The 7,640-nt window shown below is 33.9% G+C and overlaps 1 protein-coding gene across 1 annotated transcript in view; it reads left to right on the top strand.

Moving 5' to 3' along the window:
- The first annotated feature begins 699 nt into the window (after positions 1-699).
- TENM2 (teneurin transmembrane protein 2) overlaps positions 700-7,640 on the top strand; it is a 1,977,527-nt gene continuing 1,970,586 nt past the window's right edge. The window contains exon 1 of the mRNA XM_045502305.1: positions 700-752. The gene's annotated coding sequence lies outside the window, so the exon portion shown is untranslated. The remainder of the gene's footprint in view (positions 753-7,640) is intronic.

Raw genomic sequence — 7,640 nt, 5'->3', positions numbered from 1 at the left:
TCAAGTAACACGAGACTCACCAGCTGTCAGGCAGGGTTAGTCTCCTCGGAGGGACCACATACATATCTTGTTGCCAAGGAAAACAGCCTATAACATCATCTTTTTTTTCAGGGCACGGGTAAATTCCTGCCTCGTCCATACAAAACCTTCAGACCTCCAAGAGGCCAGAGGGTACAGATTAAAATTCATGCCTAGCAGAAATAGCTTCTACCCTCCTCACTCTGCTCTTGTACACTGTATTCAAAAGAGGATCCCAAGGACTAAGCTATTGTCTCAGCTCTGCATTTGAACTCCATTCATGTACAAGCATAGAGCAGCTAGTGTTTTACAAAGGGCAGGGTGGTTCCATTTAAAGTACTTGGCATTATCAGAAATCCTTGTTTATACCCTTTTTATGGGAGCCACAAAATGTTTCTGTTACATTCTTTTTTACCTTAAGCCTTTGTTGTCAGGTTGGGAACACTGTTGAATTCTGTTAAACAATGGGAAACGGGTTTTTACAAACAACTCTGCGTGTGTGTGTGCGTGCGCGTGTGCATGTGTCCCAAAGACCTGAAAAGCAAAGGAGACTATTAAAAGAAAATCTGAAAGCAAATCTGTGGGTTACTGGGCCCATCTGGGTCTTTACTGACTGTGTTCCACTGGTTTATTTGACTGGAAACACCTGTTGTTTTCTCTGCAGAGCTGTTGGGAAGAGAAGGTGTACAGCCGGAGCTTACTGATTAGAACATGTGTCTGGTGCATGAACCTTGGTAAGTCGTAGTAAAGCAAGAGTGTAAATACTGGAGTATGCATTCTTTGTCAATCCCATGCTACTTTTGGAAAATTGTTGGCATTTGTTTTTTTGCATTTGGCACTATAGACTATTTTAATAATGTTTACACTCTTGTTCTGCTCCCTATCCCAACAAGCTGTTAAGAGAAGCCACATTTAAACAAGCATCCCTGAATCTTTTGCTGCTACTTGAAGAGGGTAGCAGGCTGTTCCCTAGAATAGTCTGTAAAAGATCTTCTCCAAATAAACTACTTTAATGCTAAGCAAAATGCCACATATGTAAAATAGGTAATGCCGGATTATGTAAAATGCTTTTTTTTAAAGATGAGGGAAAAGGACTTAACATCAAATAAATCTGTCAGCATGGGGAGTTCCAGAAATAGTTTTTAAAGGTAGTTTGAACTGCTTAATATTGCAATTACTATTTACTTCTTCAAATTAGCCTCCATTATCTTATGAAAGGATCTTAAGAATAATTTATTTGACCCTCCAGGGGCTTGTGGCCATATTATAAAAAGATGTTTAAAGAGTGTTCTAAGAGCCTTCTAAAACCTAATTTAATCTTTGTATCAAACATTTTTACTTACTGCTTATCCCCTTCCAAACACCCAACAATCCAAATTTCTCAAGGAATACTTTTTCTGTATTAGTATTAATGCATTGGTACGCAGTAGGGAAATTAGCCTTGAGTTATATGTATCAAGAGAAACAACAAAGCAAATGTACTTTGTTCTTAGCAAGCTCACTTAATCTCTCAGATATATAAAGATGAATCAGAAAACAATATGAACCAGCTCATCTCCTTAACTGCAAACATAGAATGAATGTTGAAGTAAAAATGTATTTTAGACAGTACCCACTTTAGACCCTTCCTTTTATATTTGAGAAAGAAACAGGTTCAGAATGCTAAAACAATTGACCCAAGGCCCACAAGAAGGTATTTGGCAGCAGCTAAATAATCCAATGGAGCTTTGTACCATATAATTTTGCCTTTAAAGATCAAAGGCTAATACTTATCATTTAAACCTCTATAACAATTTCTAGAATATATCATTATGAATTTATTTTGGGGGGAAGCTATACATTTAGACCTGTGTGGTGTCTATTTATAAGACAATTTTCTTGCAATATGCTTTTATATTTATGGTATTTACACATCTGTCTTCCATAATATTGTTATTTCTTAGAGTCTGTTTAGAACTTTGACCATTCAATCAACATTCTATTTAGTAAGATATTGAATCCAAAGGTGCAATGAAACAATTCCAACTAAGATGTGCTTTAGGATCTAACGTCAGGCAGAAGCAGTTAAGATACTTGGCAACTGACTGAACTGCTGTGCTTTCCATGCATGAAATTCCTAGAGATAAGACAAAGTGTGCTTTGGCAAGATATTTTTTTTTTTTAATCACTTCCTCAAAAAAAAAAAAAAAAACGGGTAAAAAAAAAAAATTGTCGACTGCTGTCCATGGTGCTAATTGAGAACTTCACTGGGGAATGGCACCTTGCATAGAGTCAGCTTGTGAAAAGCCTTTAACAGATACTGCTTTTAATCACTATAATTATGGTAGTGCCAGGCATTTTAAGATACTAGATTCAACACCCAGAGAGTTCTCCTCTAAGTCAAATGAATTAAGGGTATCTGCAATCATTTAAATAGACACATTTGAATTTCAGGTAATTTTTAGGGAGAAATAATGGCAAATGGACAGTGTTGAGTTATTCTTTAAAAAGACAGACTTAGCCTGTAAGCTCACGTGGTTTATTTTAGCAATTTCAGAGGCTGTGTACTCAACTTCTTGTGTGAATTGTGCTTTTATACCATCCCATTTGACAATTAAAATGGAAAAATGTGGAAAAGCCATTGTTTGTTTTTTCTATAGTGCCATCAATGTGCACTGCACTGAACAATAGTTAGGGCATGGCAAATAAAGACTCTGCCCTGTGGAGCTTACAATCGAGCAGCATGATACAATGCAGAACAATACAATTCAGAACAAGCATGTGGTGATTAACAACCTTTCTAAGTGGCATTCTTTGCAGAATAGGAGGGATTTTTTCTTGTTTTTTTTTTTTTTTAATAAATCAGTGGGTGGGGGTAGAGGATGCACATTAATTGAGAAGCAGTTTCATCTATAGGGACTTTGACAGAAGACACAAATCAGCTTTGGGTGAATAGACCAAGGAGGAAAGGAGATTAGGAGGATGGTATGATCAGTAATTAAAGATTTCAGGGCAGGATATCTCTGCAGCGAATGGAGAACTGGGGAGCTCCTGGAAATAATGAGTATAGCCATATTATAAAGAAGAAAATAGGAACCAAGGTTTTTAATAAAGAAATAGTATCTAGTATCTCAGGAAATAAGATAGGTTTGAAAGTATCCATGGAGAACAGATAGGGATGGGTATGTGTGGTGTGTGCTTCAAAATTTGAAAATTTAATTGGACCATACAGAAATTCTGGCAGGCATTTGATAAATGAACTCTAAGTTGGCTATTAAAGAAGATATAGTGACATTTAGTTAAAATTATATGCGGAAAGGTCATGAATCCAGAGCAGTGGCTGTGTGGACTCAAACATATTTTGGAATGTAAATCCATTGTTCTGTTCTGTGTATTATATATGCATGTATACAACAAGGTAGAGCAACTACTGGAAGCAAGAAGGTGTGTATTTTCACTCTAATAATAATGGTCAATATTAATTGAGTGCCTACTATAGCAAGGTACTATTCTCAACATTGTTTACATTCTCTCCTTGATTCCTCACAGCAGCTCTGTGAGGTAAGTGTTATAATTGTTACAAATTCCATTCCACAGATGAACAAATTGAGGCAGAGACTAAGTAGCTTCTGAAAACAGATAGTCTGGCTTCAAAGTCAGTACTCTAAGCACTATGCATAAATGCCTTTCATAATCCAGATTTCCATGCTCAAAAAAAAAAAACACCCCCACCAGGGAATCCTCCTGTATTTTTATGAAGGTTAGAGAACACTTATTTCTTTTGTATTTCTGTGATCCCATATATCATTTTCTGTGTACAACTTGCATTCTGCTGAAATTCACTATATGAATCAGTAGATTAGCATGAATAAAATGACATTGTGTCAAGTATAATAGATTTAATATCTAAAATTCTAGATTAAATATTAAGAGATTAGAAACAATATTATGAATCCACTCAGCCCCCATGAAAGAACAGAGTAAAACTGGTAAATAGACCATGTAATAAAGATTGAGCTTCTAGAAAATATTTGCAAATATCTTAGCTTCATTACAGAAGGCCCCAAAGTAGCTATGGCAGCCTAAATTCACCAGTTTCATATCCAAATAAATTGTAGCTAAATGAAGACCTTAAGTAGCTTTCCTATTGTCTATCCCAAATGTAGCAATATGACAGGTGTTTCTGACTATGCAAAGATCCGTTATCTTTCTATTTTTTTTTTTGTGTCTTTGTCACACCCAAGCTATCTCTTTATCCAAGGAGCCTTCAAAAAATTCTTGATTGTGAATTATTTTAGGTGATATTTATTTTAAATTTTTTAAATGTTTTTATTTATTTTTGAGACAGAGTGAGACAGAGCATGAGCAGGGGAGGGACAGAGAGAGGGGGAGACACAGAATCTGAAGCGGGCTCCAGGCTCTGAGCTGTCAGCACAGAGCCCAATGCGGGCTCGAACTCACAGAGTGTGAGATCATGACCTGAGCTGAAGTCGGACACTCAACCGACTGAGACACCCAGGCGCCCTGGTGATATTTTATTTTAAAATACAGATATTTATTTTAAAGTACAATACTAGAGCACCTTTTGTTTCAGATTGGAGGAGATGAAAACCAACTGGCATAGGAAACTTCTGCTATGTGATTATTATGAAAATCCTAAAGGAAATGAGACTACTAGTTTAAGAACAGGAGAGCAAAATGCCAAGGACATTTAAGTAGCTTCTTTTCTTACTAAATGTAAGCTTGCATGATATCTTTGTTCCTTGAGCTTGAATAACAATTTTTCTTCTTGTCTTCTCAACTCCTAACAAGTGGTTCACCAAATAAATAAATAGGAATGGAGTACACAACACATTTTTTTAAATGCTCTATTTGCACATGATTTTCTAAAATCCTAAAATGATTTTAAGCAGATATACATTTAACTTTTAACTATAATAATGTAGGCTAGAATTAATATAAGGAAAGAAAAAAGGCTAAACAGAATGTAAGGGTCCAAAGTATGTTTTGCTTCAACTGATAGAGATTCAAATGTGAAAGGCCTAGGGTGATCGAAACTTATTCGCAAGCACTACTATAAATTTTTAGATCTTTCTTGGTCTCATTCTTCTTGTTTCTCCATCCTTTTTATTACTTCTGTCTCATAATTAAAAAGTTAATCAGATCTTTCCTAAATTTTACTGTAACAATAAAACTACCATGTCTCATTCCATGTAACTGTAGAGTCTTTCTCCCTTCAAAACTAAAATTCTTAGGAAAAGGGTCTGCATTTCCTATTTGCAATACATTCCTTTAGTCCCTGGTATAGAGGTCTGCCCTATCAGTCAACTGAAATATCTCTTGCAAATACAATTAGTGATTCCTTTTTTTGACTTTTATTTTTCCTAAATTGAGATATAATTTATTTGAGTGAAAAAGCAGAGACATCTAAATATTTTTTTAAAAATGTGTACAATATATAAATCACAGATCTATATAGATATAGTAAACGTGCATAATTCCAGAACATTCGCTATACCACCTTACAGATGCAATGAAATAAATCAGAATGGTTATTCTCTCTGGGGGGATAAACAATGAATTTTAATTTCTTTCACTATAGATTACTTTTTCCTGTTATAGAACTTAAAATAAATGGGATCATACAGTGTGTACTCTTTTGTATCTGGTTTCTTTCATTTAAAACTATTTTGGAATTAAAGTGGCAGCAGAAATTCATTCTGTTTTACTATTAGGTTCTTTTTATCAAATGAGCATACCTCAAAATCCATTCCCTTGTTTTTGTATATTTGGATTGTTTCCAGTGTGGGCCCATTATGAGTAAAGTTGTTTTGAGCATTCTTGCACATTTATTTGTGAACATGTTTTCATATCTCTTGGTTAAATGCCTAGAAGCAGGATTGCTAATTCATAGGGTAAATCTATGTTTAATTTTATGAGAAACCTCCAATTTTCCAAGTACATGTACATTTTACATTCCTACCAACAATGAATAAAAGCCTACTTACTCCATATACTTACCAACATTAGGCATTTTCAGTCTTTGTAATTTTGACTCTTCTAGCATGTAGGTATAATATCTCCATGTGATTTTAATTGGTATTTTCCTAATGACTAAGGATGTTGAGCCCTTTTTTCTTGATTTTATTGTTCAATTGTGAAGTGTTTATTCAAGTATTATCCCATTTTTATTGAGTTGACTTATTATTATTATTATTATTATTATTATTATTATTATTTGCTTGTAGGAAACCCCTACCTCATACCACATACACAAATTAAACCACAATGGAGTGTAAAGTGAAACATCCAAGTTCCCCAAACTGCAAACTTTTGGGAGAAAACTTAGGGAAGGAGCTTCACAACATAGGCAGAGATTTCTTAGAAGGGACAGAGAAAAAACTATCCATATAATAAAATATTGCTATATTAGATTTCAAAAAAATAAAACCTTATGCTCATCAATAGTCACCATTAAGAAAATGAATAGGCAAACCACAGACTGAGAGAAAATATTCACAATGCATATATCTGACAAGTTCTTGTAGGAAGAATATATAAATAACTAATGATCTTTTAATTATTAAATATATGGGCTTTTCATTTCTTTTATGGCTTATTTTTTCACATCATTTGGTCTGGTTTGACCACCCACTTCTTGAAAATTTTATTCATCTTAGTTGTTGTTTTCCTTATTTGTTCATTTTGTTCTCACTACTTCATCTATTTTGGTCATTTTAACTGCTTCTTTTGGAATTTTCTTCTGATGTGTTATCCAAGATCTTTTTTATTATTATAATTTTACTTTTTGGGAAAAAGAAGCCAGTCTAATTTTTTTCCCTCAGTGGTCCAAATTCTTGCTACTCACAGTGTGATCTGTCAACCTGCTGCACCAGCATCTGTGAGCTCTTTAGACTTGCAGAACCTCTACAACTGACCCACTACATCAAATCTGCATTTTAACAAGATCCCCAGGTGATTCCTATATACACATATTAAAGCTTGAGAAGTAGTATTGTAACTTATATCTATGGTTTCAACTGTCTCCTCTGCTGATAGTTCTTACATATTTAGTACATGCCATTATAATGTGGTCCAGATTTATATCTCAGCGTGTTGAGTATCTCCAGATGGCTGATATTTAAGTAGGTATGTAAAACACAATATGTTCAAAAATAAACTCATTATCTTTCCCTTCTTTTATTTCTATATTTCAGTTAATGGAGAGGTGATCAAATAATTTTTATCTTATAATACTAATTACTATAATATTTTTTTAAATAAAAACATCTTACATAAAACTAAAATGGTGTTGCACTACTCAGTTCTTAATTCCATGTGGCTTGGAAGGTACAGACTGAGTTATTATGGAAAGAAAAGAATAAATGGCAGAAAAATTAATAATTATAGTAAAAATAATAAAAATAAATGGGGATAACATATATTAATTTCCTAGAAGAAAGATGATTATTTATGATCTTTCATCTTAAGTAATTTTTGACGTCAACACTTAAACACCTTTTCCTTTATGCAGCTAATACATCAATTCATTTACAGGGAGAAATATAAAATGCAATGGATTTTGCAAATGCCTGTTTTATGATTTCAGAATATCAACAGTATTTTTATCCTATCAAAACATA

This window comes from Leopardus geoffroyi, chromosome A1 (genome assembly GCF_018350155.1).
Source record: "Leopardus geoffroyi isolate Oge1 chromosome A1, O.geoffroyi_Oge1_pat1.0, whole genome shotgun sequence".
NCBI classification, from domain to species: domain Eukaryota; kingdom Metazoa; phylum Chordata; class Mammalia; order Carnivora; family Felidae; genus Leopardus; species Leopardus geoffroyi.
Note: the sequence above shows the minus strand (reverse complement) of the source record. Positions and strands in the feature narration are given on the sequence as shown.